The 21,318-nt window shown below is 34.6% G+C and overlaps 1 protein-coding gene across 1 annotated transcript in view; it reads right to left on the bottom strand.

The window, feature by feature from the left end:
• Positions 1 to 21,318, bottom strand: part of lobo (lost boys) — a 1,557,146-nt gene that overhangs the window by 55,604 nt on the left and 1,480,224 nt on the right. The window lies entirely within an intron of this gene.

The raw sequence follows: 21,318 nt of genomic DNA on the forward strand, positions 1-21,318 counted from the left end.
ACTCAGCCTCTGTGCTACTAAGTGCTACAGTTTGTTGTTTCTTTGATTCATATGAGAATACTCCTCCAGCTATAATAACTGCATATCCTGTATAAGATTTCCGGTCAGTCGGATCTCCACCCCAGTCCGCATCAACAAAACATTCGATTTGCTTGCCAGTTTTGTGATACTTCAACTGTTTTTCCTGTGTTGCACATAGGTATTTTAATATACGCTTCCCTGCCGCTAAATGTTCGGTATGTGGATCCTTATTACGTTGCGCTAGTTTACATACAGAATGTAATATATCTGGTCGCGTGCATACCGCAAGGTACATAAGCGATCCTATAAGCGACTGATACTGCTTTTGATCTACACGCTTACAATTTTTGTTTTCGCAGTTCACTCTATGACCTGGGTCCAAAGGTATAGCAATCGGTCGACAATCTTCCATACCAAATTTACGCAGAAGTTTTTTAATATGCCCTTTTTGGTTTATTGCAATGGCTCCAGTTTCGCCATTTCTATCGACTTCCATACTTAAAAAATTTTTTACTTGACCTTTGTCTACTACCTTTATTGCATTCGAGATCTTGTGCTTTATATCTTGCATATTTTGCCTATCTGAACATGCAATCAATAAGTCGTCTACATATACTGCCAAAATATTAATTTGACCCTCAATATTTTGAACATATACGCACGGTTCACTTTCACATGACTTGAAACCGATTCGCTTTAGTATGACATCTAGTTTCATATTCCATTTCCTACCGGACTGTTTGAGTCCATACAAAGCTTTCTTAAGTTTTAAGCAATGGTTTGGAAAATGTTCATTAACAAACATTTCTGGTTGCGCCATGTAAATATCTTCAGACAATTCACTATTAAGGTAAGCAGTTGATACATCCATTTGATGTAAATGCAAACCGTACTCTGCCGCAAGTGCAAAAATTAATCTAATTGTACTATATCGTACAACCGGTGAAAACGTCTCATCGTAATTAACACCATATACTTGCGAACAACCCTTCGCAACCAATCTAGCTTTAAAGCGTTCAACACTACCATCTGTGTTTCTCTTTACAGTGAATACCCACTTATTTTTCACAACGCTTTGGTTTTTGGGAAGTTCCATTAAATCCCAAGTGTCATTATTTAATAGCGCACGATACTCTACCTGCATTGCATTAAGCCACTCTTCTGCTAATTCGCCAGACAATGCTTCTTCTACCGTGTTAGGTACCTTAACGTCATCAGCGCGCATAAAATTTAAATTTGGTCTACCTGAACATCGCTTTGGTACGGCTGGTTCATCTTCTGCCGATTCAAATTCTGCATCGCTTACTTGCATACACTCACTACTCTGATTGACATCTACCTCGTCTGCGCTTTTATTGCTATCATCACCATCTATTATTGGTATGTGTAGATCGCTTGATTTTGTATGCTCAACACTATGACTACCTGCCTCGTCAACGCTTGTGTTGCTAGCATCAACATCCATATTTGGTATGTATAACATCTGCTTACTGACATTGTTATGGTCATCTGAACATACTACTACATTTGATTGTTGATCCGCGTCTGCTGATTCTATGAAATAAACATCTCTACTTATAATTAGCTGTTTTGTTATCCGATCAAACAAGCGATATGCTTTGGACGTATCTGAGTATCCAACCAATGTATACTCTTTGCCTTTAGGTTTAAATTTTTCAACCTGTCTTTTATCAAGCGCTATAGCGATGGATCCAAATTCCCGTAAATGCGCCACTTTAGGTTTATGACCGTACCACGCTTCATAAGGTGTCATGGAATCTAATGCCTTTGTTGGTGAACGATTTCGTATGTATGCTGCAGTATGAACAGCCTCTGCCCATAGTGTCTCTTCTACATTTGCACCAATTAGCATACATCTTGACATTTCTATTAACGTACGGTTGAACCTTTCTGCCACCCCATTTTGTTGAGGCGTATAGGGCACCGTCAACTGCCTTACGATTCCATTGTCTGTTAAAAACTGGTCAAACGCATTGTTTACGAACTCTCTTCCATTGTCGCTCCTCAAAATTTTTAATTTTTTGCCTGTTTGCCGCTCTGCCATAGTTTTAAATTCTTTGAACTTATCAAACACTTCGTGTTTGTGCCGCAAAAAATAAACAAATACGTAACGAGTATTGTCATCGATGAAGGTTAATAAATATTTCGCACCACCAATTGATGCTTTGTTTACCGGACCACAAACGTCGGTGTGCACCAAACCCAAAATATCAGCTGCTCGATTTTCTGTATTGTTATATGGACATTGACTGCATTTGCCTGTCATGCACACAGCACAACTTATACTTGTTGGTATGTTAATCTTACAGCCATGAACCATTTCTTTGTTTACCAATTCTCGCAGGCTTGCGAAATTTAAGTGGCCAAAACGTTTGTGCCATCTCATACTTTCATCAATAACCCCTTTTGAAAGAAACAATTTGTTTTTATTTAAATCGAATAAATATAGATCACTTATCTTTTGTGCACGTAATATTATTCCTCCGTGCTCATTGATTATCTCTGCTGTGTCGCCTTTGAATTTCACAACATAGCCTCTGTTAACAGCCTTCGCTACTGATATGAAGTTGCACTGCAAACCCGGTACATACAGCACATCCACAAGTGTGACGTCGAACTTTTTTGTTTTCAATCGAACTTCTCCTTTGCCGGCCGCTAACATTCTGTTGTCGCCTGCTAGCATGATTGATTCCTCACAAGCTTCAAACTTATTGAACATGTCGCGGTCGCAACATAAATGTGAAGAAGCACCGCTGTCGACGCACCATACGTGACTCTGTAAAATGTTATTGTTGACTGCTGCAAACAACCCGTTGTTGTTTTTGTTGTTCTGTTGCGAACTTTCTCGTTGTTTCTGCTTACACTGAGCAGCGAAATGTCCCTTCTTTCCACAGCTGAAGCATTTCAAATTTGATAACCGTCCGAAGTTTTTGCTTTTGCTTGCGTTAGCAACGCTGCCATTTGACTTTTCTTTCGAAGAATTCTGTTTACTGGCGCATGCATACTCTTGTGCTTCGAATGCTTGCACGCTACTTCCAGCACACTCCGAATTATATGATTTTCGTCTTTCGCCTTCTTCTATTAGCTTTACTTTTACAGCATCAAGCTTTGGTAAGTCGTCTCGTGATTCCAGTGCCACAACCAAGTTTTCATATGATCTTGGTAGACTTGCTAGTAGCATAATTACCAACAACTCTTCTTGCACTACTAAACCAATTTCCGCAAGTTTTTCTGCATTAGATGTGAATTTGCAAACATATTGCTGAACACATTCTCCGTCGTTCATACGTGTACTAAGTAATTGTTTGAACAATGTTACTTTTCTTACGGGACCTTTTGGACGATGTACTTTTTCCAAGCAATTCCACGAATCACTTGCTGTGCTGCAACTTTTTACATGTTGAATTTGCATGGGCGTTATGCTAAGGATTATTGTAGCCTTAGCCTTTTCGTCTTTTGCTTTCCAAAGCAACACATCCTTTTCCTCAGCATCTGTTCCCGGACACACCAGTTCTCCGCTCACAACGGACCACAGATCTTGATGAATAAGAACGCTCTTGAGTTGAAAACTCCACGAGTCATAATTTAACTCATTTAATTTATCAATGTTGAACATTGATGACGCCATCTCGATTTCACAATTTTTAATGAAAAAACGCAATTCTACTTGGACAGCAGGAATTTGCACCTGGGTCCATAACCTGTTGAACTTTTGAAGTTTATAGTGTACTTAACACTGTGGAAGTTTCCTCCGATCCAAGTAAAATCAATATACACATGTTTAAGTTCAATACAAAGTAGTTTTATTTAACACGAAATATAATACGAACTTTATTTGTTGAAAGCAAAGAGAAGAAGCTAAAGAAGTTGAATTCAAATTTGACATCTTACAAGGTTGCATGAATATGTGAATTGTGAACAGAGTTGTATTTCAACACTATATACGTAAGCATATGGTGAAATTTGAAGCGTCTAGCTGTTAAAAAGGGGCAGAAATTGCGCAAAGTTTCTTAACTGAACAATCGGTTGTATGAGATATATACTATATATACCATCGATCTCAATGATTTTTTCAGACAACAATATATGCTATACACGTAAGCATTTGGTGAAAGTTGAAGCTTCTAGCTGTTAAAATGGGGAAGAAATTGCGCAAAGTTTCTTATCTGAACAATCGGTTGTATGGGATATATACTATATATACCACCGGTATCTATGATTTTCTCAGACAACAATATATGCTATACACGTAAGCATTTAGTGAAATTTGAACATATCTAAACGATTTTTAAGATAAATATAAAATAAAAAATAGGTAGGTAATCTGTGTGAGGATGCAAAGCTTCACGTGTTTTGTGGTCTGCATGTAAAAACTATGACTACGAATCACGTATTTCAAAAATATATGACGTAAACGTAACTATTTGATGAAATTTGATGAATTTTGAAGCTTCTAGCCGTAAAAAAGGGGCAAAAATAAGAGTTTATATGAAGTATATAATATATATACCACCGATCTCTATGGTTTTTTCAGACAACAATATATGCTATATACGTAAGCATTTTGTGAAATTTGAAGCTTCTAGCTGTTAAAACGGGGCAGAAATTGCGCAAAGTTTCTTATCTGAACAATCGGTTGTATGAGATATATACTATATATACAACCGATCTCTATGATTTTTTCAGACAACAATATATGCTATATACTTAAGCATTTGCTGAAATTTGAAGCTTCTAGCTGTTAAAATGGGGTAGAAATTGCGAAAAGTTTCTTATCTGAACAATCGGTTGTATGAGATATATACTATATATACAACCGATCTCTATGATTTTTTCAGACAACAATATATGCTATATACGTAAGCAATCGGTGAAATTTGAAGCTTATAGCTGTTAAAATGGGGTAGAAATTGCGAAAAGTTTCTTATCTGAACAATCGGTTGTATGAGATATATATTATATATACAACCGATCTCTATGATTTTTTCAGACAACAATATATGCTATATACGTAAGCAATCGGTCTAATTTGAAGCTTATAGCTGTTAAAATGGGGTAGAAATTGCGAAAAGTTTCTTATCTGAACAATCGGTTGTATGAGATATATACTATATATACAACCGATCTCTATGATTTTTTCAGACAACAATATATGCTATAAACGTAAGTATTCTCTAGCTGTTAAAATGGGGTTAAAATTTGCGAAAATATATATATATATACTATATATATACTATATATACCACCATATATATACTATATATACCACCGATCTTTATCATTTTTTCAGACAACAATGTATGCTATATACCTAAGCATTCGTTGAAATTTGAAGCCTCTAGCTCTTAAAATGGGGCAGTAATTATGAAAAGTTCCTTATCTGAACAATCGGTTGTGGGGGATATATACTATATATACGACCGATCTCATCAATTTTTTCAGGCAACAATATGTGCAATATACGAAAGTATATGGTGAAGTTTGAAGCTTCAATCTGTTAAATTGGGTAAGATATTACAAAAATCCTCTTTTTCTGAAAAATCGGTTGTATGGAGGATATATGCTATAGTGGTCCGATACGGTCGGTTCCGACAAATGTCTAATCGGACACCCAAATACACCCGCTCACCAAATTTTATCAAGATATCTCAAAAATTGAGGGACTAGTTTGCATACAAACAGACAGACGGACAGACGGACAGACGGACATGGCTAAATCAACTCAGCTCTTCAACCTGATTATTTCGGTAAACTTAATGGTGGGTCTATCTATTTTCCTTTAAGGACTTACAATTTTCGGCTTCGTGACGAAATTAATATACCATTTCATTTTTATGAAAGTTATAAAAATAGGTAGGTAATCTGTGTGAGGATGCAAAGCTTCACGTTTTTTGTGGTCTGCATGTAAAAACTATGACTACGAATCACGTATTTCAAAAATATATGACGTAAACGTAACTATTTGATGAAATTTGATGAATTTTGAAGCTTCTAGCCGTAAAAAAGGGGCAAAAATGAGAGTTTATATGAAGTATATAATATATATACCACCGATCTCTATGATTTTTTCAGACAACAATATATGCTATATACGTAAGCATTTTGTGAAATTTGAAGCTTCTAGCTGTTAAAACGGGGCAGACATTGCGCAAAGTTTGTTATCTGAACAATCGGTTGTATGAGATATATACTATATATACAACCGAACTCTATGATTTTTTCAGACAACAATATATGCTATATACTTAAGCATTTGCTGAAATTTGAAGCTTCTAGCTGTTAAAATGTGGTAGAAATTGCGAAAAGTTTCTTATCTGAACAATCGGTTGTATGAGATATATACTATATATACAACCGATCTCTATGATTTTTTCAGACAACAATATATGCTATATACGTAAGCAATCGGTGAAATTTGAAGCTTATAGCTGTTAAAATGGGGTAGAAATTGCGAAAAGTTTTTTATCTGAACAATCGGCTGTATGAGATATATACTATATATACAACCGATCTCTATGATTTTTTCAGACAACAATATATGCTATATACGTAAGCAATCGGTGAAATTTGAAGCTTATAGCTGTTAAAATGGGGTAGAAATTGCGAAAAGTTTCTTATCTGAACAATCGGTTGTATGAGATATATACTATATATACAACCGATCTCTATGATTTTTTCAGACAACAATATATGCTATATACGTAAGTATTCGGTGAAATTTGAAGCTTCTAGCTGTTAAAATGGGGCTAAAATTTGCGAAAATATATATATATATATACTATATATATACTATATATACCACCATATATATACTATATATACCACCGATCTTTATCATTTTTTCAGACAACAATGTATTCTATATACCTAAGCATTCGTTGAAATTTGAAGCCTCTAGCTCTTAAAATGGGGCAGTAATTACGAAAAGTTCCTTATCTGAACAATCGGTTGTGGGGGATATATACTATATATACGACCGATCTCATCAATTTTTTCAGGCAACAATATGTGCAATATACGAAAGTATATGGTGAAGTTTGAAGCTTCAATCTGTTAAATTGGGTAAGATATTACAAAAATCCTCTTTTTCTGAAAAATCGGTTGTATGGAGGATATATGCTATAGTGGTCCGATCCGGTCGGTTCCGACAAATGTCTAATCGGACACCCAAATACACCCGCTCACCAAATTTTATCAAGATATCTCAAAAATTGAGGGACTAGTATGCATACAAACAGACAGACGGACAGACGGACATGGCTAAATCAACTCAGCTCTTCAACCTGATTATTTCGGTATACTTAATGGTGGGTCTATCTATTTTCCTTTAAGGACTTACAATTTTCGGTTTCGTGACGAAATTAATATACCATTTCATTTTCATGAAAGGTATAAAAATAGGTAGGTAATCTGTGTGAGGATGCAAAGCTTCACGTTTTTTGTGGTCTGCATGTAAAAACTATGACTACTAATCATGTATTTCAAAAATATATGACGTAAACGTAACTATTTGATGAAATTTGATGAATTTTGAAGCTTCTAGCCGTAAAAAAGGGGCAAAAATGACAGTTTATATGAAGTATATAATATATATACCACCGATCTCTATGATTTTTTCAGACAACAATATATGCTATATACGTAAGCATATGGTGAAATTTGAAGCGTCTAGCTGTTAAAAAGGGGCAGAAATTGCGCAAAGTTTCTTAACTGAACAATCGGTTGTATGAGATATATACTATATATACCATCGATCTCAATGATTTTTTCAGACAACAATATATGCTATACACGTAAGCATTTGGTGAAAGTTGAAGCTTCTAGCTGTTAAAATGGGGAAGAAATTGCGCAAAGTTTCTTATCTGAACAATCGGTTGTATGGGATATATACTATATATACCACCGGTATCTATGATTTTCTCAGACAACAATATATGCTATACACGTAAGCATTTAGTGAAATTTGAACATATCTAAACGATTTTTAATATAAATATAAAATAAAAAATAGGTAGGTAATCTGTGTGAGGATGCAAAGCTTCACGTTTTTTGTGGTCTGCATGTAAAAACTATGACTACGAATCACGTATTTCAAAAATATATGACGTAAACGTAACTATTTGATGAAATTTGATGAATTTTAAAGCTTCTAGCCGTAAAAAAGGGGCAAAAATGAGAGTTTATATGAAGTATATAATATATATACCACCGATTTCTATGATTTTTTCAGACAACAATATATGCTATATACGTAAGCATTTTTTGAAATTTGAAGCTTCTAGCTTTTAAAACGGGGCAGAAATTGCGCAAAGTTTCTTATCTGAACAATCGGTTGTATGAGATATATAACAACCGATCTCTATGATTTTTTCAGACAACAATATATGCTATATACTTAAGCATTTGCTAAAATTTAAAGCTTCTAGCTGTTAAAATGGGGTAAAAAATGCCAAAAGTTTCTTATCTGAACAATCGGTTGTATGAGATATATACTATATATACAACCGATCTCTATGATTTTTTCAGACAACAATATATGCTATATACGTAAGCAATCGGTGAAATTTGAAGCTTATAGCTGTTAAAATGGGGTAGAAATTGCGAAAAGTTTCTTATCTGAACAATCGGTTGTATGAGATATATACTATATATACAACCGATCTCTATGATTTTTTAAGACAACAATATATGCTATATACGTAAGCAATCGGTGAAATTTGAAGCTTATAGCTGTAAAATGGGGTAGAAATTGCGAAAAGTTTCTTATCTGAACAATCGGTTGTATGAGATATATACTATATATACAACCGATCTCTATGATTTTTTCAGACAACAATATATGCTATATACGTAAGTATTCGGTGAAATTTGAAGCTTCTAGCTGTTAAAATGGGGCTAAAATTTGCGAAAAATATATATATATATATACTATATATATATACTATATATACCACCATATATATACTATATATACCACCGATCTTTATCATTTTTTCAGACAACAATGTATGCTATATACCTAAGCATTCGTTGAAATTTGAAGCCTTTAGCTCTTAAAATGGGGCAGTAATTACGAAAAGTTCCTTATCTGAACAATCGGTTGTGGGGGATATATACTATATATACGACCGATCTCATCAATTTTTTCAGGCAACAATATGTGCAATATACGAAAGTATATGGTGAAGTTTGAAGCTTCAATCTGTTAAATTGGGTAAGATATTACAAAAATCCTCTTTTTCTGAAAAATCGGTTGTATGGAGGATATATGCTATAGTGGTCCGATCCGGTCGGTTCCGACAAATGTCTAATCGGACACCCAAATACACCCGCTCACCAAATTTTATCAAGATATCTCAAAAATTGAGGGACTAGTTTGCATACAAACAGACAGACGGACAGACGGACATGGCTAAATCAACTCAGCTCTTCAACCTGATTATTTCGGTATACTTAATGGTGGGTCTATCTATTTTCCTTTAAGGACTTACAATTTTCGGTTTCGTGACGAAATTAATATACCATTTCATTTTCATGAAAGGTATAAAAATAGGTAGGTAATCTGTGTGAGGATGCAAAGCTTCACGTTTTTTGTGGTCTGCATGTAAAAAATATGACTACGAATCACGTATTTCAAAAATATATGACGTAAACGTAACTATTTGATGAAATTTGATGAATTTTGAAGCTTCTAGCCGTAAAAAAGGGGCAAAAATGATAGTTTATATGAAGTATATAATATATATACCACCGATCTCTATGATTTTTTCAGACAACAATATATGCTATATACGTAAGCATTTTTTGAAATTTGAAGCTTCTAGCTGTTAAAACGGGGCAGAAATTGCGCAAAGTTTCTTATCTGAACAATCGGTTGTATGAGATATATAACAACCGATCTCTATGATTTTTTCAGACAACAATATATGCTATATACTTAAGCATTTGCTGAAATTTAAAGCTTCTAGCTGTTAAAATGGGGTAAAAAATGCCAAAAGTTTCTTATCTGAACAATCGGTTGTATGAGATATATACTATATATATAACCGATCTCTATGATTTTTTCAGACAACAATATATGCTATATACGTAAGCAATCGGTGAAATTTGAAGCTTATAGCTGTTAAAATGGGGTAGAAATTGCGAAAAGTTTCTTATCTGAACAATCGGTTGTATGAGATATATACTATATATACAACCGATCTCTATGATTTTTTAAGACAACAATATATGCTATATACGTAAGCAATCGGTGAAATTTGAAGCTTATAGCTGTTAAAATGGGGTAGAAATTGCGAAAAGTTTCTTATCTGAACAATCGGTTGTATGAGATATATACTATATATACAACCGATCTCTATGATTTTTTCAGACAACAATATATGCTATATACGTAAGTATTCGGTAAAATTTGAAGCTTCTAGCTGTTAAAATGGGGCTAAAATTTGCGAAAATATATATATATATATACTATATATATATACTATATATACCACCATATATATACTATATATACCACCGATCTTTATCATTTTTTCAGACAACAATGTATGCTATATACCTAAGCATTCGTTGAAATTTGAAGCCTTTAGCTCTTAAAATGGGGCAGTAATTACGAAAAGTTCCTTATCTGAACAATCGGTTGTGGGGGATATATACTATATATACGACCGATCTCATCAATTTTTTCAGGCAACAATATGTGCAATATACGAAAGTATATGGTGAAGTTTGAAGCTTCAATCTGTTAAATTGGGTAAGATATTACAAAAATCCTCTTTTTCTGAAAAATCGGTTGTATGGAGGATATATGCTATAGTGGTCCGATCCGGTCGGTTCCGACAAATGTCTAATCGGACACCCAAATACACCCGCTCACCAAATTTTATCAAGATATCTCAAAAATTGAGGGACTAGTTTGCATACAAACAGACAGACGGGCAGACGGACAGACGGACATGGCTAAATCAACTCAGCTCTTCAACCTGATTATTTCGGTATACTTAATGGTGGGTATATCTATTTTCCTTTAAGGACTTACAATTTTCGGTTTCGTGACGAAATTAATATACCATTTCATTTTCATGAAAGGTATAAAAATAGGTAGGTAATCTGTGTGAGGATGCAAAGCTTCACGTTTTTTGTGGTCTGCATGTAAAAAATATGACTACGAATCACGTATTTCAAAAATATATGACGTAAACGTAACTATTTGATGAAATTTGATGAATTTTGAAGCTTCTAGCCGTAAAAAAGAGGCAAAAATGATAGTTTATATGAAGTATATAATATATATACCACCGATCTCTATGATTTTTTCAGACAACAATATATGCTATATACGTAAGCATTTTTTGAAATTTGAAGCTTCTAGCTGTTAAAACGGGGCAGAAATTGCGCAAAGTTTCTTATCTGAACAATCGGTTGTATGAAATATATACTATATATACAACCGAACTCTATGATTTTTTCAGACAACAATATATGCTATATACTTAAGCATTTGCTGAAATTTGAAGCTTCTAGCTGTTAAAATGGGGTAGAAATTGCGAAAAGTTTCTTATCTGAACAATCGGTTGTATGAGATATATACTATATATACAACCGATCTCTATGATTTTTTCAGACAACAATATATGCTATATACGTAAGCAATCGGTGACATTTGAAGCTTATAGCTGTTAAAATGGGGTAGAAATTGCGAAAAGTTTCTTATCTGAACAATCGGTTGTATGAGGTATATACTATATATACAACCGATCTCTATGATTTTTTCAGACAACAATATATGCTATATACGTAAGCAATCGGTGAAATTTTAAGCTTATAGCTGTTAAAATGGGGTAGAAATTGCGAAAAGTTTCTTATCTGAACAATCGGTTGTATGAGATATATACTATATATACAACCGATCTCTATGATTTTTTCAGACAACAATGTATGCTATATACGTAAGTATTCGGTGAAACTTGAAGCTTCTAGCTGTTAAAATGGGGCTAAAATTTGCGAAAATATATATATATATATATACTATATATACCACCATATATATACTATATATACCACCGATCTTTATCATTTTTTCAGACAACAATGTATGCTATATACCTAAGCATTCGTTGAAATTTGAAGCCTCTAGCTCTTAAAATGGGGCAGTAATTACGAAAAGTTCCTTATCTGAACAATCGGTTGTGGGGGATATATACTATATATACGACCGATCTCATCGATTTTTTCAGGCAACAATATGTGCAATATACGAAAGTATATGGTGAAGTTTGAAGCTTCAATCTGTTAAATTGGGTAAGATATTACAAAAATCCTCTTTTTCTGAAAAATCGGTTGTATGAAGGATATATGCTATAGTGGTCCGATCCGGTCGGTTCCGACAAATGTCTAATCGGACACCCAAATACACCCGCTCACCAAATTTTATCAAGATATCTCAAAAATTGAGGGACTAGTTTGCATACAAACAGACAGACGGACAGACGGACATGGCTAAATCAACTCAGTTCTTCAACCTGATTATTTTGGTATACTTAAAGGTGGGTCTATCTATTTTCCTTTAAGGACTTACAATTTTCGGTTTCGTGACGAAATTAATATACCATTTCATTTTCATGAAAGGTATAAAAATAGGTAGGTAATCTGTGTGAGGATGCAAAGCTTCACGTTTTTTGTGGTCTGCATGTAAAAACTATGACTACGAATCATGTATTTCAAAAATATATGACGTAAACGTAACTATTTGATGAAATTTGATGAATTTTGAAGCTTCTAGCCGTAAAAAAGGGGCAAAAATGACAGTTTATATGAAGTATATAATATATATACCACCGATCTCTATGATTTTTTCAGACAACAATATATGCTATATGTTGAACTTTTGAAGTTTATAGTGTACTTAACACTGTGGAAGTTTCCTCCGATCCAAGTAAAATCAATATACACATGTTTAAGTTCAATACAAAGTAGTTTTATTTAACACGAAATATAATACGAAGTTTATTTGTTGAAAGCAAAGAGAAGAAGCTAAAGAAGTTGAATTCAAATTTGACATCTTACAAGGTTGCATGAATATGTGAATTGTGAACAGAGTTGTATTTCAACACGCCCCCTCAATGAACATATTTATGCAATGAAAAAATATTGTTATTTTAAACCCATTTCATTACAAAATTTTACATGACTAGGTTTAGCCAAGTTCTTTGTCAATATATCGGCGACCATATTGCCGCTGCTACAATATTTCAAATCGATTTTCCTAACACGATAAGCATTTCTAACGTAGTGATATTTAATATCAATGTGTTTGCTACGAGAATGGTACACAGGGTTTTTTACCAAATTCATTGCGCTCAGGTTGTCACCGTTAACGACGATTGTACGTGGACAATCAATTCTCATTTCTCGTAACAACTGCTTTAAATAAATAGCTTCTTTTACTACAGATGTCATGGCCATGTACTCAGCCTCTGTGCTACTAAGTGCTACAGTTTGTTGTTTCTTTGATTCATATGAGAATACTCCTTCAGCTATAATAACTGCATATCCTGTATAAGATTTCCGGTCAGTCGGATCTCCACCCCAGTCCGCATCAACAAAACATTCGATTTGCTTGCCAGTTTTGTGATACTTCAACTGTTTTTCCTGTGTTGCACATAGGTATTTTAATATACGCTTCCCTGCCGCTAAATGTTCGGTATGTGGATCCTTATTACGTTGCGCTTGTTTACATACAGAATGTAATATATCTGGTCGCGTGCATACCGCAAGGTACATAAGCGATCCTATAAGCGACTGATACTGCTTTTGATCTACACGCTTACAATTTTTGTTTTCGCAGTACACTCTATGACCTGGGTCCAAAGGTATAGCAATCGGTCGACAATCTTCCATACCAAATTTACGCAGAAGTTTTTTAATATGCCCTTTTTGGTTTATTGCAATGGCTCCAGTTTCGCCATTTCTATCGACTTCCATACTTAAAAAATTTTTTACTTGACCTTTGTCTACTACCTTTATTGCATTCGAGATTTTGTGCTTTATATCTTGCATATTTTGCCTATCTGAACATGCAATCAATAAGTCGTCTACATATACTGCCAAAATATTAATTTGACCCTCAATATTTTGAACATATACGCACGGTTCACTTTCACATGACTTGAAACCGATTCGCTTTAGTATGACATCTAGTTTCATATTCCATTTCCTACCGGACTGTTTGAGTCCATACAAAGCTTTCTTAAGTTTTAAGCAATGGTTTGGAAAATGTTCATTAACAAACATTTCTGGTTGCGCCATGTAAATATCTTCAGACAATTCACTATTAAGGTAAGCAGTTGATACATCCATTTGATGTAAATGCAAACCGTACTCTGCCGCAAGTGCAAAAATTAATCTAATTTTACTATATCGTACAACCGGTGAAAACGTCTCATCGTAATTAACACCATATACTTGCGAACAACCCTTCGCAACCAATCTAGCTTTAAAGCGTTCAACACTACCATCTGTGTTTCTCTTTACAGTGAATACCCACTTATTTTTCACAACGCTTTGGTTTTTGGGAAGTTCCATTAAATCCCAAGTGTCATTATTTAATAGCGCACGATACTCTACCTGCATTGCATTAAGCCACTCTTCTGCTAATTCGCCAGACAATGCTTCTTCTACCGTGTTAGGTACCTTAACGTCATCAGCGCGCATAAAATTTAAAGTATTATATACCTTTTTTGCCCTACCGACCCCAACAGATCGAACTAATTTTGGTCTACCTGAACATCGCTTTGGTACGGCTGGTTCATCTTCTGCCGATTCAAATTCTGCATCGCTTACTTGCATACACTCACTACTCTGATTGACATCTACCTCGTCTGCGCTTTTATTGCTATCATCACCATCTATTATTGGTATGTGTAGATCGCTTGATTTTGTATGCTCAACACTATGACTACCTGCCTCGTCAACGCTTGTGTTGCTAGCATCAACATCCATATTTGGTATGTATAACATCTGCTTACTGACATTATTATGGTCATCTGAACATACTACTACATTTGATTGTTGATCCGCGTCTGCTGATTCTATGAAATAAACATCTCTACTTATAATTAGCTGTTTTGTTGTCCGATCAAACAAGCGATATGCTTTGGACGTATCTGAGTATCCAACCAATGTATACTCTTTGCCTTTAGGTTTAAATTTTTCAACCTGTCTTTTATCAAGCGCTATAGCGATGGATCCAAATTCCCGTAAATGCGCCACTTTAGGTTTATGACCGTACCACGCTTCATAAGGTGTCATGGAATCTAATGCCTTTGTTGGTGAACGATTTCGTATGTATGCTGCAGTATGAACAGCCTCTGCCCATAGTGTCTCTTCTACATTTGCACCAATTAGCATACATCTTGACATTTCTATTAACGTACGGTTGAACCTTTCTGCCACCCCATTTTGTTGAGGCGTATAGGGCACCGTCAACTGCCTTACGATTCCATTGTCTTTTAAAAACTGGTCAAACGCATTGTTTACGAACTCTCTTCCATTGTCGCTCCTCAAAATTTTTAATTTTTTGCCTGTTTGCCGCTCTGCCATAGTTTTAAATTCTTTGAACTTATCAAACACTTCGTGTTTGTGCCGCAAAAAATAAACAAATACGTAACGAGTATTGTCATCGATGAAGGTTAATAAATATTTCGCACCACCAATTGATGCTTTGTTTACCGGACCACAAACGTCGGTGTGCACCAAACCCAAAATATCAGCTGCTCGATTTTCTGTATTGGTATATGGACGTTGACTGCATTTGCCTGTCATGCACACAGCACAACTAATACTTGTTGGTATGTTAATCTTACAGCCATGAACCATTTCTTTGTTTACCAATTCTCGCAGGCTTGCGAAATTTAAGTGGCCAAAACGTTTGTGCCATCTCATACTTTCATCAATAACCCCTTTTGAAAGAAACAATTTGTTTTTATTTAAATCGAATAAATATAGATCACTTATATTTTGTGCACGTAATATTATTCCTCCGTGCTCATTGATTATCTCTGCTGTGTCGCCTTTGAATTTCACAACATAGCCTCTGTTAACAGCCTTCGCTACTGATATGAAGTTGCACTGCAAACCCGGTACATACAGCACATCCACAAGTGTGACGTCGAACTTTTTTGTTTTCAATCGAACTTCTCCTTTGCCGGCCGCTAACATTCTGTTGTCGCCTGCTAGCATGATTGATTCCTCACAAGCTTCAAACTTATTGAACATGTCGCGGTCGCAACATAAATGTGAAGAAGCACCGCTGTCGACGCACCATACGTGACTCTGTAAAATGTTATTGTTGACTGCTGCAAACAACCCGTTGTTGTTTTTGTTGTTCTGTTGCGAACTTTCTCGTTGTTTCTGCTTACACTGAGCAGCGAAATGTCCCTTCTTTCCACAGCTGAAGCATTTCAAATTTGATAACCGTCCGAAGTTTTTGCTTTTGCTTGCGTTAGCAACGCTGCCATTTGACTTTTCTTTCGAAGAATTCTGTTTACTGGCGCATGCATACTCTTGTGCTTCGAATGCTTGCACGCTACTTCCAGCACACTCCGAATTATATGATTTTCGCCTTTCGCCTTCTTCTATTAGCTTTACTTTTACAGCATCAAGCTTTGGTAAGTCGTCTCGTGATTCCAGTGCCACAACCAAGTTTTCATATGATCTTGGTAGACTTGCTAGTAGCATAATTACCAACAACTCTTCTTGCACTACTACACCAATTTCCGCAAGTTTTTCTGCATTAGATGTGAATTTGCAAACATATTGCTGAACACATTCTCCGCCGTTCATACGTGTACTAAGTAATTGTTTGAACAATGTTACTTTTCTTACGGGACCTTTTGGACGATGTACTTTTTCCAAGCAATTCCACGAATCACTTGCTGTGCTGCAACTTTTTACATGTTGAATTTGCATGGGCGTTATGCTAAGGATTATTGTAGCCTTAGCCTTTTCGTCTTTTGCTTTCCAAAGCAACACATCCTTTTCCTCAGCATCTGTTCCCGGACACACCAGTTCTCCGCTCACAACGGACCACAGATCTTGATGAATAAGAACGCTCTTGAGTTGAAAACTCCACGAGTCATAATTTAACTCATTTAATTTATCAATGTTGAACATTGATGACGCCATCTCGATTTCACAATTTTTAATGAAAAAACGCAATTCTACTTGGACAGCAGGAATTTGCACCTGGGTCCATAACCTGTTGAACTTTTGAAGTTTATAGTGTACTTAACACTGTGGAAGTTTCCTCCGATCCAAGTAAAATCAATATACACATGTTTAAGTTCAATACAAAGTAGTTTTATTTAACACGAAATATAATACGAACTTTATTTGTTGAAAGCAAAGAGAAGAAGCTAAAGAAGTTGAATTCAAATTTGACATCTTACAAGGTTGCATGAATATGTGAATTGTGAACAGAGTTGTATTTCAACACTATATACGTAAGCATATGGTGAAATTTGAAGCGTCTAGCTGTTAAAAAGGGGCAGAAATTGCGCAAAGTTTCTTAACTGAACAATCGGTTGTATGAGATATATACTATATATACCATCGATCTCAATGATTTTTTCAGACAACAATATATGCTATACACGTAAGCATTTGGTGAAAGTTGAAGCTTCTAGCTGTTAAAATGGGGAAGAAATTGCGCAAAGTTTCTTATCTGAACAATCGGTTGTATGGGATATATACTATATATACCACCGGTATCTATGATTTTCTCAGACAACAGTATATGCTATACACGTAAGCATTTAGTGAAATTTGAACATATCTAAACGATTTTTAAGATAAATATAAAATAAAAAATAGGTAGGTAATCTGTGTGAGGATGCAAAGCTTCACGTTTTTTGTGGTCTGCATGTAAAAACTATGACTACGAATCACGTATTTCAAAAATATATGACGTAAACGTAACTATTTGATGAAATTTGATGAATTTTGAAGCTTCTAGCCGTAAAAAAGGGGCAAAAATAAGAGTTTATATGAAGTATATAATATATATACCACCGATCTCTATGATTTTTTCAGACAACAATATATGCTATATACGTAAGCATTTTGTGAAATTTGAAGCTTCTAGCTGTTAAAACGGGGCAGAAATTGCGCAAAGTTTCTTATCTGAACAATCGGTTGTATGAGATATATACTATATATACAACCGATCTCTATGATTTTTTCAGACAACAATATATGCTATATACTTAAGCATTTGCTGAAATATGAAGCTTCTAGCTGTTAAAATGGGGTAGAAATTGCGAAAAGTTTCTTATCTGAACAATCGGTTGTATGAGATATATACTATATATACAACCGATCTCTATGATTTTTTCAGACAACAATATATGCTATATACGTAAGCAATCGGTGAAATTTGAAGCTTATAGCTGTTAAAATGGGGTAGAAATTGCGAAAAGTTTCTTATCTGAACAATCGGTTGTATGAGATATATATTATATATACAACCGATCTCTATGATTTTTTCAGACAACAATATATGCTATATACGTAAGCAATCGGTCTAATTTGAAGCTTATAGCTGTTAAAATGGGGTAGAAATTGCGAAAAGTTTCTTATCTGAACAATCGGTTGTATGAGATATATACTATATATACAACCGATCTCTATGATTTTTTCAGACAACAATATATGCTATAAACGTAAGTATTCGGTGAAATTTGAAGCTTCTAGCTGTTAAAATGGGGTTAAAATTTGCGAAAATATATATATATATACTATATATATATACTATATATACCACCATATATATACTATATATACCACCGATCTTTATCATTTTTTCAGACAACAATGTATGCTATATACCTAAGCATTCGTTGAAATTTGAAGCCTCTAGCTCTTAAAATGGGGCAGTAATTACGAAAAGTTCCTTATCTGAACAATCGGTTGTGGGGGACATATACTATATATACGACCGATCTCATCAATTTTTTCAGGCAACAATATGTGCAATATACGAAAGTATATGGTGAAGTTTGAAGCTTCAATCTGTTAAATTGGGTAAGATATTACAAAAATCCTCTTTTTCTGAAAAATCGGTTGTATGGAGGATATATGCTATAGTGGTCCGATACGGTCGGTTCCGACAAATGTCTAATCGGACACCCAAATACACCCGCTCACCAAATTTTATCAAGATATCTCAAAAATTGAGGGACTAGTTTGCATACAAACAGACAGACGGACAGACGGACAGACGGACATGGCTAAATCAACTCAGCTCTTCAACCTGATTATTTCGGTATACTTAATGGTGGGTCTATCTATTTTCCTTTAAGGACTTACAATTTTCGGCTTCGTGACGAAATTAATATACCATTTCATTTTTATGAAAGTTATAAAAATAGGTAGGTAATCTGTGTGAGGATGCAAAGCTTCACGTTTTTTGTGGTCTGCATGTAAAAACTATGACTACGAATCACGTATTTCAAAAATATATGACGTAAACGTAACTATTTGATGAAATTTGATGAATTTTGAAGCTTCTAGCCGTAAAAAAGGGGCAAAAATGAGAGTTTATATGAAGTATATAATATATATACCACCGATCTCTATGATTTTTTCAGACAACAATATATGCTATATACGTAAGCATTTTGTGAAATTTGAAGCTTCTAGCTGTTAAAACGGGGCAGAAATTGCGCAAAGTTTGTTATCTGAACAATCGGTTGTATGAGATATATACTATATATACAACCGATCTCTATGATTTTTTCAGACAACAATATATGCTATATACTTAAGCATTTGCTGAAATTTGAAGCTTCTAGCTGTTAAAATGTGGTAGAAATTGCGAAAAGTTTCTTATCTGAACAATCGGTTGTATGAGATATATACTATATATACAACCGATCTCTATGATTTTTTCAGACAACAATATATGCTATATACGTAAGCAATCGGTGAAATTTGAAGCTTATAGCTTTTAAAATGGGGTAGAAATTGCGAAAAGTTTTTTATCTGAACAATCGGCTGTATGAGATATATACTATATATACAACCGATCTCTATGATTTTTTCAGACAACAATATATGCTATATACGTAAGCAATCGGTGAAATTTGAAGCTTATAGCTGTTAAAATGGGGTAGAAATTGCGAAAAGTTTCTTATCTGAACAATCGGTTGTATGAGATATATACTATATATACAACCGATCTCTATGATTTTTTCAGACAACAATATATGCTATATACGTAAGTATTCGGTGAAATTTGAAGCTTCTAGCTGTTAAAATGGGGCTAAAATTTGCGAAAATATATATATATATATATACTATATATACCACCATATATATACTATATATACCACCGATCTTTATCATTTTTTCAGACAACAATGTATGCTCTATACCTAAGCATTCGTTGAAATTTGAAGCCTCTAGCTCTTAAAATGGGGCAGTAATTACGAAAAGTTCCTTATCTGAACAATCGGTTGTGGGGGATATATACTATATATACGACCGATCTCATCAATTTTTTCAGGCAACAATATGTGCAATATACGAAAGTATATGGTGAAGTTTGAAGCTTCAATCTGTTAAATTGGGTAAGATATTACAAAAATCCTCTTTTTCTGAAAAATCGGTTGTATGGAGGATATATGCTATAGTGGTCCGATCCGGTCGGTTCCGACAAATGTCTAATCGGACACCCAAATACACCTGCTCACCAAATTTTATCAAGATATCTCAAAAATTGAGGGACTAGTATGCATACAAACAGACAGACGGACAGACGGACATGGCTAAATCAACTCAGCTCTTCAACCTGATTATTTCGGTATACTTAATGGTGGGTCTATCTATTTTCCTTTAAGGACTTACAATTTTCGGTTTCGTGACGAAATTAATATACCATTTCATTTTCATGAAAGGTATAAAAATAGGTAGGTAATCTGTGTGAGGATGCAAAGCTTCACGTTTTTTGTGGTCTGCGTGTAAAAACTATGACTACGAATCATGTATTTCAAAAATATATGACGTAAACGTAACTATTTGATGAAATTTGATGAATTTTGAAGCTTCTAGCCGTAAAAAAGGGGCAAAAATGACATTTTATATGAAGTATATAATATATATACCACCGATCTCTATGATTTTTTCAGACAACAATATATGCTATATACGTAAGCATATGGTGAAATTTGAAGCGTCTAGCTGTTAAAAAGGGGCAGAAATTGCGCAAAGTTTCTT

This window comes from Eurosta solidaginis, chromosome 1 (genome assembly GCF_040869045.1).
Source record: "Eurosta solidaginis isolate ZX-2024a chromosome 1, ASM4086904v1, whole genome shotgun sequence".
Classification (NCBI taxonomy): Eukaryota; Metazoa; Arthropoda; class Insecta; order Diptera; family Tephritidae; genus Eurosta; species Eurosta solidaginis.